This window comes from Malaya genurostris, chromosome 3 (genome assembly GCF_030247185.1).
Source record: "Malaya genurostris strain Urasoe2022 chromosome 3, Malgen_1.1, whole genome shotgun sequence".
NCBI classification, from domain to species: Eukaryota; Metazoa; Arthropoda; class Insecta; order Diptera; family Culicidae; genus Malaya; species Malaya genurostris.
Genome location: NC_080572.1, coordinates 107,630,224 through 107,655,386, shown reverse-complemented (window position 1 = coordinate 107,655,386; position 25,163 = coordinate 107,630,224).

Here is a 25,163-nt window from a genome sequence, read left to right as displayed (position 1 = left end):
AAAATAAATAAATTAGGTAATTTCACCTTAATCGGATTCTTGTATCCTACTTTTTTCATGTTCAACCTTTGCTATACTCACTTGCTAGACAATATCAATCGAAAGAGAGAAGTAAAATCTCAATAAGAGCCATTTTCCGACAAGCTAAATTATTAATCACAGTATCCTTATTTCATCCCTTTAAATATTTCATACTCTTGCTATTCCTGCCTGTTCCGAACTTGTTTTAAATACACTCGTTTTCAGGATGCAGATCCGGCGCCTTTTTCCTATTCTATATACTTTCTAACTTCACCACGAGAAAAGAGAAACAGTGCAGATACCTGGTTTCGTTTCAAAATCGTCGTGTCCTAGTCGTACGCTCCAAGGATTGTAAGACCCTACCATGCAAGAGCATCATAACGACGACAGTCGATGATGACGTAAATGGGCGAATTCAGCTCTATCTTCCTTTCGTCGCATCCCACTGTATGGTGCGGTGCGGTACTCATTCGCTGTGTAAAAGTGATGCCGGGGCGATTCCCCGAGTGCGCTTACTCGCACACCAACACATTAAAACGTTGCTGTCAAGCACCGTAAGTAGCAAGCAAGCAAGCAGCATTGGACTCAGTTTGGTTAGGTGCACGTGAATGTTCGAGGACGAGGCCAGATGATTGCTCGCTCTTTCTTTCTGTCGAGGTTTGAGGTATGAGGTTTGTTGTGGACATCAGTGAAGCAGACATCAGTCAGTCGAATATTCCATACAGAATCATCCAGTGGAGCGTGGAACGGAATTTACGATTAAAGACAGTTCACTCGAAGTCGACTAATAGTTGTATTATTTCATTGCGGAAACCAACTGAATAAAAGGTTCTTCTTGGTTCCATAAACACTTGAATGAAATCTGAGTATGGTCCAATACTTTGTTCTAAATAATATCAGTAGATAATTCAATCAACGAATTGTGATTCAATCAAATACAATGTCCTCGCTTGAACTCTAAGAAGCATTACCGTAGAAAAAGAATTTTGATAATTGTGAGATACTACTAACACATGGATCAATAAGTCCCGAGACTAACAATGGAAATAACATTTTTTGCAATTTTTTTTTTTTATTCATGAACATAATCACCTTTTAGGGTGATACGATGGTTCCAACGTTTTTCCAATTTTTCAATACAATGTTCATAAAAAAAATTATCTTTCGCTTCAAAATAAGCTTCAGTTTCAGCGATGACCTCCTCATTTGAGTCAAATCTTTTTTCCTGGAGCATTTTTTTTAAGATCAGCAAAGAGCCAGTAGTCACTGAGGGCTAAATCTGGCGAGTATGGGGGGTGGGGAAGCAGATCAAAGCCCAATTAGTTCAATTTCGCCATTGTTTTCATCGACTTGTGGCAGGGTGCATTGTCTTGATGAAAAAGGATTTTTTTCTCTGCATGTGCGGTCATTTTTTGCTATTTCCTCCTTCAAATGCACCAGTAAGTCAATATAATAATCACTGTTGATCGATTTACCTTTTTCGAGGTAGTCAATGAAAATCACGCCATGCGTATCCCAAAAAACTGACGCCATGACTTTGCCAGCTGACTGCTGCGTTTTCGGACGCTTCGGACGGCTTTCGCCAGCTGTGCGCCACTCAGATGACTGCCGCTTCGACTCTGGAGTGTAGTGATGTATCCATGTTTCGTCCATGGTCACGTAACGACGCAAGAAATCTTTTTTGTTGCGAGTAAATAGTGACACGGAACGACCGAAATCTGCGAATGAAGCGATTGTGCGTAATAATGTTTTTACGCGGAACAGTGAAGTGAGTTTCGAATGTTGCACTCTAATTGTATATGTCAAATGATTTTTTTGTATCTTCTAACCTTACGGGCTACGCCGTCCGGTGTAATACTTGTATTCGGTTTTTGTTTTCCGAGTGCTCAAAGTTTTCAGTGAGAGAGTCGATTTCGCGAAGTCGAATGAAGAAAACAGCGATTTAAAAGAAAATTTTTCAAAAAGAAGTTTAAGTTTCGCTTATGTCTTTTTCTCCAATACAACATCGTATTTATACCTGCCAATAGAGAAAAGACAACCGCTACTGAAATTTTTTTCGGTAGTAGTGTGCCATCTAGTGGCTAGTAGTCATTACGGTGTTAACGTTTTTTCGGTGGCAGAGCGCCATATAGCTGCTAATTGCAGAAACCAATTCAACCATTTATGTTGGTTGAAAAAACGTTTTATTTCTCTAATTCAACTAAAAATTTAGTTGAATGGATATGAAGTGTGCATTAGCTAAGAAATGACAGCACGTTTAATTGGTGAATTCAACTAAAAAAAAGTCATTTCAACAAATATTTTATTATTATTAAGGGAATTAGAATTAAAGATCTAAATTAGCAAAAGTAAGATTCTCTAGTTGTCTCAAAAAATAACTAACTAAAATCAGAAAATCAACTAATTTTTTCGCCAAAATGCTGATTTCGGTCTTTCCGTGGATAAACTGCTTTCTGAATCATCGACTCTGCTGTTTTTGTTCCATCGAAAGCAATCGCGGCACCCACTTGGAAAAAACCTTTTTCATGCTCAATTTTTCATGAAGGATAGTAAATACACTTCCATATGATATCTGTGTCATCTCAGCAATCTCACGGAGCTTAACTTTACGATCTTTCATTATAATTTTTTTCACTTCACTCACATTTTTCATTCCATTGTTTCGGTTGCACGGTGTTTTTACCCATTAAAAAACAATGTTTTATCAAAACACGAAACTCGTTTTTTTTTCATTTTTTAAACAAACCCTCAAAACGACTTTACTCCAACCTCGATAACTCAGCTGTTTCTGGTCGGGTCGACTTAAAATTTTGACCCGTTTCAAGCAAAGGTTAGTACTCTAGAAAGACGTGGTTACTGGTTTACTACGAGCGCCATCTCTGCTTTAGTCTCGGGACTTATTGATCCATGTGTTATTATAGCTACTCGAAAACTTGAAGCGAATGTACCTAGCGATTCTCGAAAGAACAACAGCGGCAAAATCAGTTACGATCGGCTCCGATTTGGATGAAACTTTGGACACGTCTTAGACAAACCATCAATTTTGCACGGATAGAGGAGACCGATTCAAGACTAATAGAAAATAATTGAATCCATTTCTTGTCTGCAAAGCAAAGCCTTGGTATCAGTGCTCTATGGTCCGGAACGGGAAAGTAGCGTGACAAAAATATTTTCACTATTAAGTATTAATTTTTTGTAGTTGGTGTCTTTACAAAAGTTGTGTAATCAAATGGCGCTCCTTTTGATGAAAAAAGTTACTAGGATTGTCTTCATTTAGATTGAAATCTGATATCTAACTTTCTTAATTCAGGGTGACAAGTGACCGGGAATCTCGTTTCACCGGGAGAAACCGAGAAAAAGTCGAGAATTTTAGTGCAAATCCGGGAAAAAAACTTACTAGCCCCAATCGTAGTAAATCATGATTTTCCTGATTAAACAAATGAAATGTTGGAGGCAATACTCCATTTTGTGTTTAAGTAAAAGTTTTGAAACATCGTATTGTCCCACACAGGTTTTATGGTACACAATCCATTGGAGATTGATCCCTTGTTTCGTTCAACAATTGTGAGGGTTTGGCAGCAAATTTTTAATAGATCATAAAGCATTTCTTAGTTGTTATCAACAACAGCAGATCGAACGGATGCTTTTGCTGGGTTTCTATTAAATTTCAGAATAAGTTTGCATAATATGATTGCAAAAGAAATATCAGGTAACATGTTTAATAAAATTATGAAAAATTCTTAGGAGCCTTCATGTTATTGAGTGTTTTAATGATTGTCCTAATTTCATCATAATTTGTCTCAGTAATTTCATCTTGATACAATACTTCATTGATTTCAATAGGATTCACAAAATTTAAAAAGCTTTCGTCTTTGACCTTGTCCACCGTTTGCAATGAGTATTTGATTTTCTTCTTTGAGAGCTGAATATGGTTTCTGAAAGTTTGTGAAAAACCTTAGAAAGGTTTAGAAGATGGTTGATTTGCTCAGTTAATGTTTAATGTTTAATTTATATTAAACATCATTACCTATGGATTTCATAGTAGGATTCACAAGAATGCGGGTGTTGATGTCGACGAAGAATAAAACTTAGATCATCTCAGTCACTAGAGGCATAGATTGTTGTTGTTTTTCCAGAGCGACAAGACCATTTTAATAATTTTAGGAGAATTTTGTTCTGTTTCGCCAAAATTCACATTTGAAAGAATATTGTATATGTTGTTAGATGGAATCGGGAGTAGAATTGTTTCTTGTTCATTTTTAACCTTAGATATACTTTTTTTAGACTATACTAGGCTAATATAGTATTGGAACACACTAGAGATGGGTAATCCGTTCACGAACAGTTCAATGAGTTATTTCTCCTCCAAGAGTGAGTGAACTTTAGTTCTTTATTTAAGAATGATAGTTCTCTATATAGAAATGTAAAAAAATCGAATTTTTAGAGGATATATACTAGTGAGTTGCATTTTTCGGAATGTTTCCTGGTTTGAGGAATCTGATAGAAGTTACACACGTTCGTGACCTTTGATAACGTATAAAAAGAGAATGATTGTTGGTAGAAATACATGCCAAAAGTACTCACTATTTTTAAATCTGTAATCTGTAGCTCTCATATTATTTGCGAAAAAACATACAAAGTTTCAGAAGAACGAAACCAAAAAGGTTAAAAAAGGGGTTAAAATAAATGATATTTAAAAAAGAAGAACGAAAGAACGCACAGTGATGCCTCTCCATACAAAAGTTGACAAAAACCATAAATACATCGATAAACGTCGGCTGGATGATTTAATTGATAATTTGAGGTCTCTGAACATATTTCCATCTTGATAATGTATGAAAAAATATTCGATCCACCTAAAAGTGACTTGATGCAATAATAAATTATTAATAAATTCACTTGTGTATTTTTTTATCTCGTGATTGATTTGGAGCTTTCACTAATATTTTAGATAATGATTAAACCTGTGTGGAAAATTTATACACTGAAAAAAAAAATTTATTATTCCTTGAAAACATCAATTTTCTCCAAAAGGGCTTATCTTATTATGTTTATTTTCTGATATGTTGTAACTTACAGCTGATGAAGTTTATGGCAGGGGACGGGTATAGCGTGATGGGTAAGTCGATGCCTTTCACGCAACCCACCTGGGTTCGATTCCCAACCCCGCACATAGGGCCAGAAAATTTTTCCGGCCCTAAGAGGCGAATGACCTTAAGGTTAAAACCAAAAAAAAGTTTATTGCACTATGAGTAAAGATGGGAGAGTAACAAACGAAAAGGTGTTTTATTTGTTTTTTTACTAAAATATTGATTTTTGGGAAATGTTCTGCATTTTGCATTTTTTTTTAAGTTTTCGACTCGATTTTATGAAAGAACACAAACTTTTCAATAAAAGAAGTACAAAACAGAATTTGGTTGAATACTATTGGTTTACTAATAATAGTGGATTTTTATTATGTTAAATTATCTTATTAAATTATGTAAAATGAAAAATGACGAAAAAATGACGCTGAGCAAACATGCATAAACCTGTTTTAATCCACCTAGTGATGTAATGATACCTTTCTCATATCAATCATACTACCATATATAATACTGTGGTATTCTTGAAAATAATTTTCTTCGATTCTTAAAAGAATAACCGAAATCGGTTTTTGTGATCGTCTACTATCAATTGGAGAAGATTTGAGGTCGATTTAGAAAACTTTTTACGGTTTTTCGCTCTTTTCAGTGATGGCATAAAAATTTTAACATACTTTACCCTATATTTCTGGATCCGGAAGTCGGACCCGGATGATATTCAGGAATTACGTATGGGACCACAGGACCTTTCATTTGAACCTAAGTTTGTGAAAATCGGTTGCGCCATCTATGAGAAAAGTTTGAACACATATTTTGATTTTTTGCACATTTTACCCCATAACTCCGGAACCAGAAGTCGGATCCGAATAATATTCAGGAATTTTGTATGGGACCACAAGACCTTTAATTTGAATCTAAGTTTGTGAAAATAGGTTCAGCCATCACACACACACACACAGAGAGAGAGATTTTGCGTACTCGATGAACTGAGTCGAATGGTATATGACACTCGGTTCAAAAGTCGGTTTTCACAGTGATTGCATAATCTTTCTATATGAGAAATGCAAAACGGTACTAATTTATTCCAACGGCTGATATATTATAAACAGATTTATATAACGACATTTATATAGGTGTTTTATGTTATGTATTTTATAAATATTCTGATTTTATTTATCACATAGCCGTTTATTTCAATTTTACTCGCACCGACTTCATTTTTAAAAGTATAGCCCTTGTTTCTGTGATTTTTATTGTCGACCCCGCAAACAATTGAAAATAACTATCAATGTGCAGAGATGTCCAGGATCGCTTAGTGGTTTTCGAAAAGTAGAGAAAAAAATGCTATAAAATCAAATACTATTGAACAGTGGCAGCTCTTTCCTACCTATATAGAACTCTAATCGCAAAACATCATCATTACGCCATATATTTTGTATGGAAGGATGAAAAGAAAGTTTACAATACCCTATTATTGAGAGGATATGGAGAGATTATTTCTTATTTAAAAATTTTTATACTTTAACCTGTAATCCTTCACTTATCTGAGAATTCAAAAAAATTAATACCGTGCAGGAAAAAAATATTTTTTGTTTTCGGATTTCTGCCACCTTGGCATCACTGTGGAACGGTTCAATAGAGCGATTCTTTGTAATGAACGGTTTTGCCCATCTCTAGAATACACTTCTAGTTTGAATCCTAAGAGTCTTAAGAACTACTGATTTTGCAGAAAGCCTTAACAAGACGTATTTAGTGGTAGACTTACAAAAGACTGAATAGTTCGGATAATTACAATTTCAATTTTAATTATAAAGCTTCAAATTTAATTCTTAATTATTTGGCTTTCAAATGACTGATGATAATTCTGGCAACCTATAAAACACTAACAATAATCGAATTTGGGGTAACAGCTGCACTTAAGAGAATTATTGAAGAGAGCATGAAGTCTGAATAAAATGTGTTGATTTTTAGACAAAATTTCAAGAACGTTAATGCTGTATTCCTTCGTGAAATGCAGGACTTATTACTTTAATCATAACCGCTGAGCTATGTTTCTTGTTTTAATTAATTTGAAATAGTCATATAATCGACACAAGGAGGCTGTCAAACCGAAGAAACAGTTTCTAATCAAGAAAAGAGCTTATATTTTTACTCTGCAGATCTCCTAGTTTCGCAACCGGAAGTCGGATCCGGATAAAATTCGTATGGGACCACCAGAAAATCGGTTCAGCCATCTCTGAGAAAATTGGTCGCTCATAAACGTTACATTCATACATACATACACAATTTCTAATCTTTGCGAACTTATTCGAATGGTATATGACACTCAACCCTCCGGGCCTTGGTTCCAAAATCGGTTTTCGCAGTAATTGTATAACTTATCTATATGAGAAAGAACGACTTTTTCCCATTGTTATGTGCACTTGGCATAATGAATATTTCATATTTCTAAATCGAGATACTCAAAAAATACTTTATTTCTCAACTCTCGATGTTTTTTTGGATATGGGATTTCTAGAGATATTAAAAAAATACTGAACATAGGCGATTGTAGCCTGTTATAAAAACCGGGAAATTGAAAGCGGCAATTCACTTGCCATTCTGAACCGTCGTCGGAAGATTTAAGAACGTTATGGGCAGTATTTGCGAGAAAATCAAGCTTTTTTGCTAGTTGTCTTACTATCAAATCCGGATTTTCATTGCGACTGTAACCAATTGCTCATCTCCATCCAAATCTTCATCTTTTTAGGTTATGGAAGTCTCATATTCAAAAAAAACCTATTTTAATCCACCTAGTGGTGTAATGATGCCTTTCTCATATTACTCATTACATCAGGAATATTACCGTGAAATTCGCAAAAACAACTGTTTATTGAATAGAAATAGGAAAATTTGTTCGGACCTAATCTCACAAACTCTACAAATCCTGTTTAACCTGTAGTTCCGGAGCCGAAAGTAGTATCCACAACAAATTAAGGAATTCCGTATGAAACTGTAAAACTTTCCTTTTGAACCTCTAAGTTACAAATTGGAACAGTTTTGAACGTAGTTAAACCTATACTTACTATCTCATGCTCTATTTCGATTAAACCAATTAAACGAAATCTAACAAACGGAACGAACCTGCGTTTCTGTTACTTCTGCATATGTAAGTCAAGCTAAACAGCATGAATCAGCAGCATAAAACATGTAGTAGGATTATTATTATTATTATTATTATTATTATTATTATTATTATTATTATTATTATTATTATTATTATTATTATTAATAGTATTATTATTATTATTATTATTATTAATGACATCACTACACAACGTGTATGAAATAGAACAAAGCACGCCTTGTTCGTTTTGTGTTTTCTTCTTCTTTCGGTGTTGTACATATTGTCACTCCATATGGCGATTTGATAACTTTGACACTCATCGCCCTGTAACTGCGGAACCGGAAGTCGGATCCGGATGAAATTTCAGTAGCAGCTTTAAAGACAGTATGAACTTTAATTGATATCAAGATTTGTAAAAATCGGTTAAAACATCGCAGAGAAATCGAAGTGAATTTAGTTTTAGGAGTTTTTCTTCTCCACTTTCGGTGCTCTCGGAACAGGAAAAGAGGGGACCAGTAGTGCCGAATTAAGTTTTCATACCCACAAACTAACAAGCTCTGCAAACTAAAAGAATTTATCAGACAGTTTTATGGGAATTGTACCTGTTTTTAGCCATCGTTCGTGGAAAAATACTTATAAAATTGGTAATTTTCCACTTATCACGCTTTAGTTCCGGAACCGGAAGTCGGATCCAGATAAAATGTTCTACAAATTTTTAGGACATTATAAGACCTTTCATTTGAATCTTAGTTTGCGTAAATCGGTTGAGTTTTTTCAGAGATAATTGAGTGTAAACTTTTTCACTTATTACCATATAACTCCGGAACCGGAAGTCACATTCAAATGAAATTCAATAGCAAGCTATGGGACCATAATACCTTTTATTTACATCTTAGTTTGTGAAAATCGGTTTAGCCATCTCTGAGAAAAGATAGTGTATATTTTTGTTACATTCGCACACACACACACAAACGGACGGACACACACAGACATTTGTTCAGTTCGTCGAGCTGAGTCGAATGGTATATGACATTCGGCCCTCCGGGCCTCGGTTAATAAGTCGATTTTCACAGTGATTGCATAGCCTTTCTACATGAGAAAGGCAAAACGCAGAAGGTATGAGTTCCGTTGATAAATACTATTCGACAATATGACAACAGTTCGACAATGACACATTTGCATACACACAAATAAATATCGAAAAATTCCGCCATACACTCACACCCATTTAACCCTTAGAAACTAACCATTTTCCGGACTCACAGAGTAAAGCACAGCACCGAAACGTGAAATTCCTAGTTTTTTCTTATCAACAAACTATTTCAACAACAACAACAACTAACATGCAACCACAGGCGACACGAGCTGGGGCGCTACTCTGCAGTAGCGGTAGCTTCGATTGAGTTCCATATTTTTAAGTTACGACGTGGTGGCAGCTCACTACTAGCGCCAATTATTTGGGACCGTGTGGATGTCGTGTTTTGTTTAATTTTTTTTTTCGTGTCGCTCCTCGCCTCCTCACCCCAAGTCGTGTTCTTTATTCGTGGTGTTCTCGGTTAAATTGAAGCGATTGGCTCAGCTGTGTGTTGCCGTCGTCGTCGTCATCGTTCCGCCACCACTACCTCTAGCATAACCAGCAGCTGTCATCACTGAATGTGGAGCAAAAACAGTAATCACATTTGTCCTGTTTCATTCCGTGTTAGTGTATCGGATCGGTCCTGTTGTTGCGAGCAGTTCGTTTGATGTGCTCATTTTTTTTAAATGTCTATGATTATCAAACCGCGATTTGTTTACGAGGGTCTTTAATTCCGCTCTCATGTTATTAGGTGGTGTTGGTTCTGAAAGCTATATGCAAAAGTAGAAGCGGCAAATTAAGGTCAATGGCAGAGCGGGGTGCTGTTTGTATTGATTAATCGTTTTGATGTAACTAGTCGAGAAAGACTACAACTACGGTCAACATTTGAGACGAACGTATGGTAAGTGCCGATTTGCGTCATTACGATGAAAGTAATCGATTGCGAATGTTTATTTTGTGGAATTGTTTCGAACTCACCTTAAAATGTATGTTCATAGTTTCGTGTCTAGATGTCGTTACATTCATTACATTTTAGAATAGTTTAATTTTGAGAACAGCTTGATTAAAAACATTTTAGTTTTGTGTTAGCAAAACAAATTCAATGTAGAAATGACATATAGACCTAACTTTTGGATGAAAGCCACAACTAGCACAATAAAATATGCAGTCTTATCTAAATCGAATCGTTTTTTTTCCACTCGCTACATTACCTGAAAACGGAGCCTTCCTTATGCGCGATCCGCTGACTCCAGTGGTAGTGCCAGGTTGGTTGCTCCTGCAAAGTTCAATTATAGCTGCATTGTTTTATTCAAACAAACCGCGCACTATGAGGTTTGTTCTACCGTCACGAATGAACCTAACTGCTTTTCGGTTCTGTTCTTCCACACCAACTAACACACGTTAGCACGTTAGGTTTCTCCGTAGACATGCTCACACGCAACCAAAACAATCGACCGTCGTCGTCGTCGTCTTTTGCAGTAAGCAACGGCAAATTGTTCCATTAAAAAAAAAAAAAACTTCATATATTTATCGTTGGCATTATCATTACGATTCACTGCACTGGTGGCGGCCCCAACGGCAAAGAGCCGAATAGAAAGATACGATTTCGCTACTTGTTTTATTACTCGGCCCGTTTGGGAGGAGATGATGATGATGATGGCAGGTGATAGTGGCCAGGTGTCGGTAGGGTATGTAGTGTTTGACTTGGCTTTCCACGGCGGAACTCACCCCGCATCTTCTTCTGTTCTCTCTTGCCGGCGTACTTCTTTTTGGATGTCCGGTCGGTGACTCCACCTCAATGGTAGCCTCGACGTCGACAAGTACCGGAATCGGTATATTAGCAACTATAACTGTAACTCTCCGGCCGTGCGCTCTTCCCGTACACTGGGACTGGTCTCATCGCAACGCAGCACTGCGGTAAAGTGTGTGCGTTTGTGTGGTTCACACATTTGAACTATGCGTTTCTTATTGCTTTTTCTCTAGATCTTTTTTTCATACGCGGACATGGGGATCATGTTGAGTTTGAATGATACGATCTGTTCATTAGAACAAGTCTCTCAGGGCGGTAGTTATACCTTGGAAATCTTGGCAGTATGAGATAAAGTTTTGATGTGAAACACATCTTTATTTTCTATATAGAAAATTAGTAACTCAAGCAAAAATACCTTATGATCAAAAAAGAACCGGAATTTTATTAAAAACGTGATTAATCCACCTAGCAGTAAGATGATACCTTTTTTATCAATCCGCATGTGTTTTTTGCATGGATATTCTTAGGTGTTTTAGTTCTCATGACATTATTTTAATTATCGTCGTTTTAAACGGCAAATTGAGATTTTAATCACTCATTACCCTGTAATGTCGAAACTGCAAATCGTATGTGTAAGTAAGTTCCACTTTAGAGTTCTTTGTCATTATTTATGGCACTCCCAGAGCCGGTATTCAGGAACTAGCATAACCCAAAATGATTCGAATGACCATAAATTATTACGCCAAACAATTTACATCTTCTATATCGGTATGAATTTTAAAATCTCATCATCTGCAATTCCAGAATCGGATAAAATTCACCAATTTTGTATGGGACCTTAAGTCCTTTAATTTGAATTTTTGTTTTTGATGTTCGATTTGGGCTTTTTTGAGAAAATGATTGAGCTTTGAGAAACGATTCGATACTGGAACCGGAATTCTAAAATCGATGTAGCAGAAATCAGTTAAATTCATCTGAGGAGCGTGTAGACATCTTTGAGAAATTGTAGTACGAATTAAAATTTGGGGGTTAATTGCGAATAAAACAACTAACACCGCTTAAACTGAAATAAATTTATTTGGTAATCGAATATCCAAATCTGCAAACCCGATAAACCTGATTAATTTATGTGAATAGGACATTTTTATACTAATCACCCTGTATCTCCTAAACCGGAAGTCGGATCTGACTAAAAAGTAAGATTTTTTATAGGTTTTTAAGACCTCTCTTTTGAATCATAGATGATTCTTAGATTTCATTTGAATCTTAGATCGGTTCAGACATCTACGAGATTTCTCTCGTGAATTGCATTATTTTAATTTCGTTTCACATATCATTCTGTGGTTCCGCAATCTGAAGTCGGATCCAAACGTAATTCAGGAACCTTGTTTGGGATTATACTACTTTTCATATGAATCTGAGTTTGTACAAAACGGTTTAGCCATCTCCGAAAAAATTGAGTGAAATTATTTGTCACGCACTCATTTGCTGATATCGACGAACTGAATCGAATGGTATATGGGTGTTATGTTCATCCAGCATTTATTGCTGTAAGTAGTTTAAATCAATATAATTATGGAATTACTTTCAACTCGAAAATGCTGATATCATCTGGTTTACATATGCCATATTCGAAAGAATATGTTGCCAAAAACGAACCGTGCTAAAATCGGTCCGAGTCAATTTGTCATAAAAAAGGATGCTGTACACAATCTTTTTGGTACTTAGAAACAATTGTATGTAACAGTATAAAAAATCGTGTTTCGCGTTACTCCCAAGCATTGCTTTGTCATACAGCGCTCAAAACTCCTACTGCTGAAATAGGGGGAAAAGTCGCTTATACAAAAATGTCGATATCTCCGTTGAAAATGGACGGATTTTAACAATCTATGGCTTGTTTGATAGCTATTACCGTGTGGAATCTAAGTATAGAAACATATTTTGTTTTCAAGGTCAAGTGTGACAGATACTGTCAAAAAACTAAAAATTTTAACATAAAACTTCGTATAACTCAAAAAGTTAACATCCGATCTCAAAACCATTCAATAGCGTTCTGGGTGACGGGGAGACCTTTCATTTGCGACTAGTTTGATCAAAATCGGTCCAACCATCTCTGAAATCTCGACCTCTTAGTTGACAACACACATACAGACACACACACATACACACACACGGACATTTGTTCAGTTCGTCGAGCTGAATCGATTGGTATATGACATTCGGGCCTCGGAAAATTTTTCTAAAGTTTGAGCGAATTCTATACCTATTTTTTATATATATAAAAAAGGTAAAAACGCAAAATTTCAATTTTTAATAAATTTCTTTATTATCGCCTTCAAAGTACTGTCCTCCTGCGGCAATACATGCATGCCAACGCTTGAACCAATTTTCCATACAAGTTTTATAGGCCGCCGAAGGTATGGCCTTTAGTTCACGCAGCGAATTCTCTTTTATGGTCTCTATGGTCTCAAACCGCGTTCCCCGCAATTTCAATTTGAGTCTGGGGAAGAGGAAAAAGTCACCCGGGGCCATATCTAGAGAGTACGGTGCTTGGTTAATGATATTGGTTGAGTTTTTGGCCACATCAACACGACGCTTTTGAATTTTGAATGAAATTCAGCTTTTTTGGCACCAGCCGAGAAGCGACGCGTTTCAAACCCAAAACATCAGTTCGGCTGATCCATAAGAGATGCCCAACAACACAGCAATCTCTCTAATCGGTGCAGAACGATTTTGCAACACGATTTGCTTCGCCGATTCAATGTTTTCTTCAGTAACAGATGTTGTTGGGCGGCCAGGGATCTCATCATGATCCAAGCTTGTACGACCACCTTTGAAGCGTTTATACCACTCGTATACCTGTGTTTTTCCTAGACACGATTCACCAAAGGCCTTTTCTAACATTTTCAACGTTTCGGAACACTTAAATCCATTTGCAACATAAAATTTGATGCATGCACGTTGTTCTAAATTTTCATCCATTATAAAAATCGCCACACGAAAATTTTTCAACTTCTTTTTATAGACGCCAAACAAAAACTAATCGTACGATATGCGTCAAAATTTGACAGAATGTGTATAAAAGTGGGTTCAGGTTCTTTTTTTATCATAAGGTACACGTAGTAATGTGGTCAGGTTTTAAACACTTACGGCTCAGTATATTTTTTATCAATTTTTAATATTATTTCATTATTTGATTGGAAATATTTCTAAGATTCGATTTAAATGTATCCAGCCACGTATTTTCAATTATAAATGATTGAAATTTTGATTAGTAGCGAGCAGTGTCCTATTTTGTCTGCTAAAAATCTCCGGTATATCGGATTTCCCTGTCATAGACGACGGTTTTGAAGGAGTAAGCGATATATCAAAGGGAAAGCATATCGCTCTGATTGGTCAATCGATGCAAAAGCGAAGCTGTTGGAAGCACGCGAATCTATAAATAGAAGCAAAATTATAGCTAACGTTTCAGTCCTACGCGTAGCATGCTAGAGGTAGGTTGTTGCTAGACAGCGATACAAAAAGTGCCATAGAACGATTTGAAGCTTTAATTGGTATGCTCTGATCTTGTGTCATGTAAGCCCGGATGAAATTCAATGTTATGTCGTTTCGCCTGAGAAATTGACAACTACCCCAGGGTAAATGTTGAGTGCGTAAGATTAATTTCTAATTTATATAAGATGAACTCGATTGATAATGAGAAATAGTTTATCGTTTCAACCGAAATCGCAGAATGGTAGAGAAACTTAACGCTATAAAAATCACTGCTTGCATACAAAACTTGAACACAAGCTTGACAAAGAGAAGCTTTAATATGAAAATCCGTATCGCAAGTATGTACAAAGATATAATTGCATACATTTGGGATATTGGTGTAATTTCGTCGGCTACAAAACAAACAATGTTCGGTGTTGGTTCCTAATCTAGGCAGACTCTCGTGCAATAGCGGATTCAAAAGTGTGACGATTGATTGAACTGATTGTAGATCATTAGAAATTTTGGTTGCCTTGTTCCACATCAATGGCTCGAACAACCACATGGGGTGATCCTTGTAGTTTTTTGGGTATGAATAATAATGGTATTAGGTTTACAGTTTAATTAGAAAACAAAAATCCATAATCTCGAATTTTTCATTAAAATTCACTTATTAATACCCATGTTTACACAAATCTGAGAGAGTCCGATAATGGAATCCAAATTTAAAAAAAAAACTTCCTATTCCACTAAGTAGTGTGATGATGGCTTTCTCTTGCCATTTAAATAAGTCTCATAATTACATTTATGAGATTATAACCTCAGCCAATAGTATAGCGTCATTTCGACAAATGTCATGTGTGTGTGTGTAATATCAGCACGTTTTTTGTGCCGAATACCAAAGCAAACAGCCGCGTGTACTTTTTGCTGTGCTTAAAACAAATTTTAATTGCGTGAAAATCAACACAAAAGTTTTTTATGTCTTTTTTTATAGTATCGTAAATTGAAAAACTACATTCGAAACGGTGAGTAGATTGAATATTTATGAAGTTTATGAATATTTATTATTATCGATCTATTTCGTGATTTAATACCGGATGCTATCAAAATTTTCGCAACCAAAGTTTTTTTCGTCATTTTCAAAATATTTGCCGATTTCGGTTACCGGCACCCCATTTTTTTCGACAGATCGCGAAAAATTCGATAGTCCCACGACAAAAGGACCTAACTGCAAATGAGAGCCTCTCTTAGTTTACTATCTCTTTCGGAGCCATTATTGCAAATTCTCTAAAGTTTCCAATATAAATCGAAAGCTTGTAGTTTTACCTTGAAAGTTTTGCGAAGAGTAAATCGTCAAATATAAAATCAGTTCGGTAAATTGTGAAAGAAAAAGTAAGCAAAGAGAAACTGTCATTTGCAGTTAGGCCCTTTTGTCGTGGGACGGTCGAATTGTCAATGATATGCAGAGATGCCTAGTCTGCAAATTTGTCTGTAAATTATCAAATTTCTTAGTTAACATGTAAATCTTCATTATTTTTACGTTTCGTCTTTGACTCATCAGTGCAGAGCAGTTCAAATTGAACTGCTTAGTGCTAAACTCGGCAGTTCAATTTGAACCGCTAAGCAGACGTAAAGTTTCTGCTACTTACAGACTAACCCAGTTAATAGAGGATATGAAATCCTATTTATACTTGAATATTATGAACAGAATAGAGGATAAGAATTCTTAGTTATACTTGAATATTATAAACAGAAGTAGCAGGAGCGCAGGATTAGCGATCGCGATCTGGCGATCTCACCAAATACTGCGAACAAACAAGCGCCTCGTTTGCTGCCTACTCGAGAGAAACCAACTCCTGCACTCTTGTTTCTCCTATAAATCAAATTACTGCCAAATATCGTTTAATTGGGTTTAATCGAAATAGTGCATGAGATCCAGCAGGATGAAAATAAGTCTTGTAATAAATATCCAGCATGGAATATACTTTCATTGAATTTTCATTGCGTATTACTATGACTTGTTGTAAAAAACCCATGTCCTCATTACAGCAAAACCTTTATTCAAATAATCGCGCTAGCGGTGGCAGTAAACACAAAATGATTTCTTTATAAACGTGTGTGAAGCGCGTTCGGACCTCGACGAAACATTTGACAGTTAAGAGCCAGTCATCAGTCAAAAACTGAATATATAATCTTCTGCACTATTCAGTCTTGTGAAGATAATTGCTTGCTATGAATTCTGGGGTTAGACATTCTCTGTTACCGATGGATGAACATTTTTCGTTCTCTTCCATTCTCGTGCCACTCCAATGAAACAACAAAGCTCACGCTTCCTGAAAAGCGACAGAGTTGATAAAGCAGGCATATTCATGAATATCACACGCCGTGAAGCATGTACACTCATCTTCACTGCTTCGTTCATACAAACCCTGGAAGTGACAGTCATTTGAGCTCCGAACTCGATCTACAACCCAATAGTGGTTTTCAAACAAGATTGTTAAGCTTGTTGAGATAGTTTAGGCCATCTCCAAGAAAAAAACCCTTCTTAATCTACCTAGTTGTGTGATAATGTCCTTTTCTTGTCAATTAAATAGTCTAATTAAAACAATTACAATATTCTATCCTCGGCCATTATTATTGCAGGGTGGTGGCAAGTGACCAGGAAAAGGATAGAATTTGGTTTCACCGGGATCCGGGACTTTTAATGCCAACCCGGAATGCTCCAGTAAATCCAATTTTAATTTACTTGTGAAGGTTCTAAACTACGGATGATTTCATAATAGGATCACAAGAATGCTCCTATTGATGTCGACGAAGTAGCAACCAAGATTGTCAATGATAGGAGAATTAAGCTTGGTTTATTTTTTTGGAACTGATAGACTCCTAACTTCAATCATGTAATGATTTAAATAATATATTTCTATATCGATATCAGCCGATTTTCCCAAAACAATTGCATTGTTCACATTACTTCCGATATGAGATTTTTATCCTAGCCGGTTAGTTCTAAGGTGTTAGAATATAGATTTAATTCAAATAATCATTGCTCTATTTGAAATCCAGAATGTTATTGGTAGATGATCTGAACCAATGTCAGTTTTTCTAGAACCACATCAATTGTAGAAGGTTTGCTCATCCGGGAAGAATTAGTTGGGCTATTTAGAAACAAAACTGGCTAAAAATCCTCCGCTGATTTTTGTTCATTGTGAATGGTTATTCCACGAGAGATGCTTAGAATTCCGAACCCTTTGAAAAAATTGATCGATATCTTGTGCGTTTTTGCAAATTTCGTTTGTTTTATTTGCTAATCAACGCATTGAAACAACATCATAAGTCCATATGGCAATTTGTTGTACCATGACCGAAGCCCTAGCAATGACGGTATTGTGATAGGTTAGCAGTGTCATCATGCCGTTTATAATTTTCCCAGCGAACTGAAATTTCCACTTTCTTGCAAGCATAGGCAGTTGTTGATTTTTCAGAGCGAGAAGTGTCCATTTTAGGAATGTTAGAAGAATTTTGTCCTGTGTCGCTTAAAATTCGATTCTTAAAGAATGTCGTGTATGTTGTTAGATAGAAACGGTTTTTTTTGTTTAAATCGGTAGGAGAGTTATTCTTTATTAATTTGTTTTCCACCTTGAAACAATAATAAAACAGTCATGTGTGCTCGCTAGAAACCGGTAACGTGTAACCAAAACCCTGAGGCTTTTCTCATATCCATTAATAATAACAAATATTTCCTATTTACAACTTAGATAATCGAAAAATACTTCAATCCTCGACTAACGGGCCTAATATAATGTTCATTGTTATGGGATATCTGCTTAAAGCTTTAATTAAAAGTATATTAAAAACCTATTTAAAAAATCGGAATTTTCATCTCGCGAATCGAGAAATCAGCAATCGACTTTCCGCCCCTGTCTATCGCATAGATTTTTTGCTTTCACTTGAACAATGGTAAAAATTATTATGAAAATCAATAATATTTGCTAAAATTGAGGATTATCGCGCATTTTAAATTGTTTGATCTAATTTTGTAACATAAGATTTGAAGTTTTAAATGGGTAAATATTTTGAGAACGACCGAAATTAGCTCTGCGCCTAATTCGTATTACTGTTTTGGAATTAGTTGATTTTAATAACAAAATTTCCAAAATAACTATAAAATTAGTTAAAATTAAGAATTTACTTCGCTGAAAAAACTTTTATTTTTAAAGAATAAACACATTGGCGAATATCCTGGACACAAACCAGAAATATTTCAATCCAACGCGAAATTCTCATTGACAACTAATTTTGTGACTAAAATCAGAAAATTTGTCTCTATTTTTCTATCAGCATCATTTCTGATGTATAGCACAAAGAAAACAAAAATGAATTTGGTTTAATCAACAAATTTATCAGCCAAAAACTCATGAGAAGTGTCAAAGCAAAGCAAGCTAAAAAGGACAGTCTTTTTGAAACTGCTTGCAAATTGTTTTGACGCAAACTCTTAGTGGAAAGTGTATTTATTCAGAATTTGTGCGCATTTGAAGCGATTGTGTGTAATCATGTTTTTACGCGGAACAGTGAAGTGGGTTTCAAATGTTGCACTCTAATTGTATATGTCAAATGATGTTTTTAGTATCTTCCAACCCTCCGGGCTACGCCGTCCGGTGTACTACTTGTATTCGGTTTTTGTTTTCCGAGTAGTCAAAGCGCCATATAGCTGCAAATTGCAGAAACCACATAAACCACATAAAGGTTGAAAACAACGTTTTATTTCTCTAATTCAACTAAAAAATTGTTGAATGGAAATTAAGTGTGCCTTAGCTAAGAAATGACAGCACGTTGAATTGGTGCATTCAACTAAAAAATAGCCATTTCAACAAATATTTTATCATTATTAAGGGAATGAGAATAAAAAAATAAAAAGTTGTCTAAAAAAATAACTAACTAAAATCAGAAAATCAACTAATTTTTCCGCCAAAATGCTGATTTCGGTCTTTCCGTGAAGTAATCATATTATTTTTCTTTTTTTTTCAGGTATGTACAAAGCGGATAGATGCAGCATAATCAGCAAACTACAGTTGTCTCTGCCTGTGTGCCTAAAACAGTGCCATTTCTCATTTGATACAGTTTTAAAGGTATGCGCACAGCAAAATATGTCCCGGGTTGGCGGTTCAATACGTAGGGCACTGATCTTGCAAACAAGTTGTCGATGTTCGAACCCCGACCTGGAAAGAAAGTGTGTCAGTAGGATCGTAGCACCTACCTTAAATACCTCGGACTTATTAGATATCCGATCTTTTATTTCATTTCATCTTTCCATCGATTCTGGACAGTGTCCTCATCTCTTCTTTTCCCACTTTCAAGCAAAATTCCGTCGCATTTTTCGTTCTGTTGCTCCAGCTTCCTTCGTCACTCTGCCTAGAACCTTACCGTCTGCGAGTTGAACCAGCTTCCAATTGCGTTTTTAAGTTTCTCGTCGTCACTGGATGCAACGTCGGAACTCTACAGTGGCGATGACAAAAGTCTCAATGAAAATCTTGAATTTTTTCTCAAGTCGGAAATATAGAGCGGACCCCATTTGCTTAGCTTCCTATCACTCGGTAGGCTCATGAACTATGCATAGTTCTCGATAAATTACAGAGCACCTGAAGATCCTTTCGCAAACATCTCAGCTGACGAGAACAACGATTATCGCGGACATTGTTTATTGTACACACAGATAGGCAAATGACTGAATCAAAACAACATATGCAATAGCTGCACGAGTAGTGAACGTATAGACATGAACAAGTTTAAACATGTTATGACTTGTCGATTCTAAAACATAAACGAATGAGCCTTAAACATACCTCGAATTTAACAGAGAATAACAGTATTCCTCGCGTAATTGTTCGATCATGTACCATATCTGTTCAGTACGGCGATGACCCCAGCGTAAACATGGAATTTAGAGTCCAATGAGCACGCGTTTCGTTTCGATTAGATGTGAATGAAACAGAAAAAACAAACGGGTGGCCGTTTGTACCTGTTCCTATCGACAGATCTAGCGGTGGGACAAGTTTCAGGCTCGATGCGATTAATAGCGCTGAGGTGTAAAACACATATTGGCAAAGCTCATGACGGTTGGTTGAAGGTATGGTTGCGGTTTCCACGGGTGGTACAAACAGGTTTCACGCGGTAACTCGTAAATTGTGCCCTCGCTAGCAGCCTCCATCGGCGGGCACCGGAGTCAATCAATCGACTGCGGTTGTGTTTGTTGTGCTGTTTCAGCTTTAGACCGGAAATGATCTGGTTTTGAGTCGATTAAGGTGGTATTATGGGATAGGTAGCTTTGCTGTTAATGCCACAGTTATGCGGCTGAGAAAAGGATGTTTGGTTTCATAATGTACTGGTACTGGAGCACCGCAGTACTTTCTCGCTTTTTCGCCATTTATATCGGTTCTATAATTAAGCACATTGATTTTATTGCAGAGTGTGAAATTAACATGTTCTATGATTATTCATATTTCATAAATTGGTATGAGGTTGTTGTAATTAAATACATTTTCTTTGAAAATAAATTCTTTTCCTACAAACACATTCTGAGTTCAAGCTATACTGCACGATTCAGATTTCAAACGATTCTATTATAAACGTTTTTTTTTACGTTTCGTTTTCGATTCTTCAGTGGGGTTAACCCATGTGTGTGCTTAGGGCACATAACCGTCTTTTATTTTTCTTTACGTTTAAGCATAACGTGAAGAAAAATAAAATATTGGTTATGTGTTCTAAGCACAAACAACCCCTAAATAAGTTTTAAAAGTTATCAACCATAAAACTCACCAAGAAAAAACGAGGTAAATTGTCTACCGGTTTTTTAATCTACAATATGGGAAGTTAGGACTTTGCATTATGTGAATACTGATGGGTTTGCAGTAAGTTTCGAGGATAGTTTTGGAAATCAAGATTTTCGAACCACCAAAATGTCCCTTGCAGGAAGCTTTTTTGGATCATTGAATTTTGGCCGATGTATATGAGAACCATCCAGCAATTTCGAAATGAAAAAAAGAGCATGAAAGGAGGACAAATAAAGCGTGATGGATTGGTCGATGCCTTTCATGCAGCCCACTGGGTTCGATTCCCAACCCCGAACATAGGGTCAGAAGAAGTTTTTCTGGCTCAAAGAGGCGAATAACTTTAAGGTTGAAACCTCTACAATCGAAACAAAGAGTGAAGAGCGTGAAGCAAGCCCAGACAAGTTTCCGGAAGAATAATTACAACATGTATTGAACATGTGCCACATGAGCCAATTTGTTCCTAACCATGCAATGGTTCTGTACCCTAAGAATTAACTACGAAGTTGGATGTCAGAATTGTCAAATTCCACGAAAACTGTCTGCAATTGATGCGTCAGAGGCAACCGAAAACTAGCTGAAGGCACAACAATTTTTCTTCACGAAAATGCACGGCCACATACTGCAAGCGTTGTGATGATTTATCTGTAAATGTTGAAATTGAAAATGTTAACTCACGCGCCATACAACCCAGTCAAGGCACCTTCCGATTTCTATCTATTCCGACACCGGCTTGGCACCGATTCACTTCATATGAAGAATTGAAAAATGACTTTTTTTGTTCGACGTAAAACTAAATCTAATCCATATAAAATTTCGGATATATTTTTTTCAGCGTAAATTTTTTACTTTTTCACGTATCGCTGAAACGCTTTACTTACATGGCAGCAGAAACGCTCAATTTTATTTCGTGGTACATGGTTGCATTCTTGTTCCTTTCAGTAAAATGACACGGAAGTGCGCAAACCAATTTTGTACGAACGACACTAAAATCCGAATTCATCGGTACGAGATTTTGCTAAGAAATTAAAACAACCTAAAAGTACTGTGTTTTGAGTTTGAAAATCATTTGACCAGCACTTCCGATAAATGGACAAGATGGTGGTAGCCATTATTGAGAAAAATCGAAATCTTTCTGTATGAACTGTGACTCTCAAAGTTGTGAAATTAAAACCATACGTACTAAAAGCAAATCTGAGTCAAAAAATGAAGGCGTTCAAAGTCAAAACAATGTCTAACCGTGATGACAAGCTAAATTTCAAAGCAAAAAGTTGTACTAAGGAGCTTTACACCAATTTTTTGCAAAAATTTTCTTGTTCCATAATGGGCGATGAAATATACGTGTTCAAAGACTTTAAACAGCTTCCGGGTCTGGCTTTATGAACCGCAATTCGAAGAAATACCGTTTCCGAGCATTTCCGAGCAAAGAAGTGTTGTTCTCGAAAAAGTTTTTGATTTGATAGGCTATATTCAGCTGTGGTCGAAAATCTGAAGTTTCGTTTCTACCGGCACTATTAATAAGGACTCCACGACTCTCTAGCACTGTTTTGGCTTAAGGAGTGTATCGAAAATAAGCTATCCACAAGTTTTTCTTTCAAGTTATGATAAAAAACGATATTTTATTCAAACTAAAAATTGATCCTTTATTGTACGAGGTTAAACTTGAGCATAATGAAAATCGGATGAAATTTAAGTTATTCCTTATTTTGATCGAACGCTCTTCATCAAGTTCCGGACAAGTGTTGCATCGACACTTGAGCCCAAATTTTGTTGAACTCCTTCATGTTCCCAGCTGTCTTGCCAGTCTTCTTGAAGACACTCTCCTCGATTGCCCAGCAACGTTCGATGGGTCGAAGCTGAGGCCAATTTGGTGGATTGATATTTTTCTCAACGAAATTTATACCCTTTTCCGCAAGCCAATTGAGAGTGGTTTTGGCATAGTGAGCCGACGCTAAATCCGGCCAAAATAGTGGAGGTAGCAAATCTTTGCTGGAGACACTCGATAGATTTCTGCATTTATAGTTCCGGTAGTGTAAAAAATGGTTGATTTCAAACCACAGGAACATATTGCTTGCCATACCAGTACCCTTCGACCGAATTTCTCCACTAGAATCGACCTGTCCGCATCGCTCACATCCTCCCCAACGACGACAGTAAAGTATTGAGGACCTGGAAGGGTTTTTGAGTCTTCCTTTACATAAGTCTAATCGTCCATCAAAACGCATGCATCCGGACACTGCAAAAGACGTGAATACAATTTCCGGGCCCTTGTTGCTGCTCGCTTCTTCTGTTCTACACTTTGTTTCGAGATTTTCTGCTTCTTGTATGTCTTCAGGTGATTTCGCCTCTTGATACGCTGGATCTTGTCGACGCTCGTTCCTGCTTTTTTGGCCAAATCATGTATTGACATTGATTTGTTCTTCATGATTAGAGATACCACTTTCTGGTCCAGTTTCGGGTTGGAAGAACTGGGTTTTCTGCCTCTTCCTGGTAGCTCATCCTAAGAATAATGTTCCCCAAACTTATTAATTATGTTTTCAACACTGGCATGATGAATTCCAAACCGCTTCGCCAATTTTCGCATAGTAATACCCTTCTCCCTTAGCCATGTGTCCAGAACCTTAATTTTCACTTCCTTTTCAATACGCGACATTTTGAAATCGCAGAATTTCAACCGCACAAACAAGTAAACAAACGAAAGCTGACAGCCAAACGCACAGCATGCTGTAATCTGAGCATAAAAAACCATCACAAATACATGCGTACAACACGAATGTATGTGGATAGCTTATTTTCAATACACTCCTTAATTTGACATCTTGTCACTATGCGAAATCCGTCCTGGAATGGTATAAGGTACAAAAGGTCAAATCAGGAGTAGAAGTGATTTGCAAATCAATAAATTTAATGATTAAAACCAAACATTTCAATGTTCAACACTATTTAGTTTGAAATAAGAGTTAAAATATCAAAATCCATAACACAGTCTGCACGAGAAAATAGCAACAAAATATAAAATTCTGCCATTGTAATATCAAAACAGAATAGAATAATATCCTAAGCAATTATCTTATCTGATTCTGATGCAGTTTATTCAATAGTATTTTATTTAAAGATAGAACTACTGGATCAATTGAACTTAATGAAACTGGAATAACTCATCAATAACGAAATAAGATTTAACTTACTTTGATGCTAAATAGTTATTGTACAATTTCTTGATTCCTTCGATAAAATATCAAGAAATCATCCAGTATCGCTATGACAGCGCAGAAACATCAAGACAATGTATGATGGTAAAATTTGTTATTGTTTTGACCTTTGTTTGTTATTCACATCCACCCGGAATCGGAGGACGGAATGTTCGAGAAATTTACGGAAAGAAAGATTAACATCCTAATCAGCTGTGTCTAATGTACATAATAATGTTTCTAATGTATTATTTTGAACAATAACAACTAATTAACTGTTATTTAGGATTTTTGTACCGCAAGGGTACCGGTTTTGTGCTAAGTGCTCATAACTAATCTCTATTTCAGGCAGTGGCATCTCGTGACTAAATCTCCGGGTTGTGAACTGTTTCTGTGGTATGAAATCAGTTGTTACAGTTCGTTGTAAATGAAAACAAACAATTGAGAAATGCATATTCACTTTTTTTCAGTAGAACGAAATTATGGTATAGTTTTGGATGGAAATTTTTTATTAAACTTATTTCGTATCATCGACACAATAGAAGAATTCGGCCCTTTGCACGTCGAGCAAATCTGTCAATAACTTCATAAAACCGCTTCGACGTTGCAACTGAGACAGCCATTTGTTTTCAACTGTC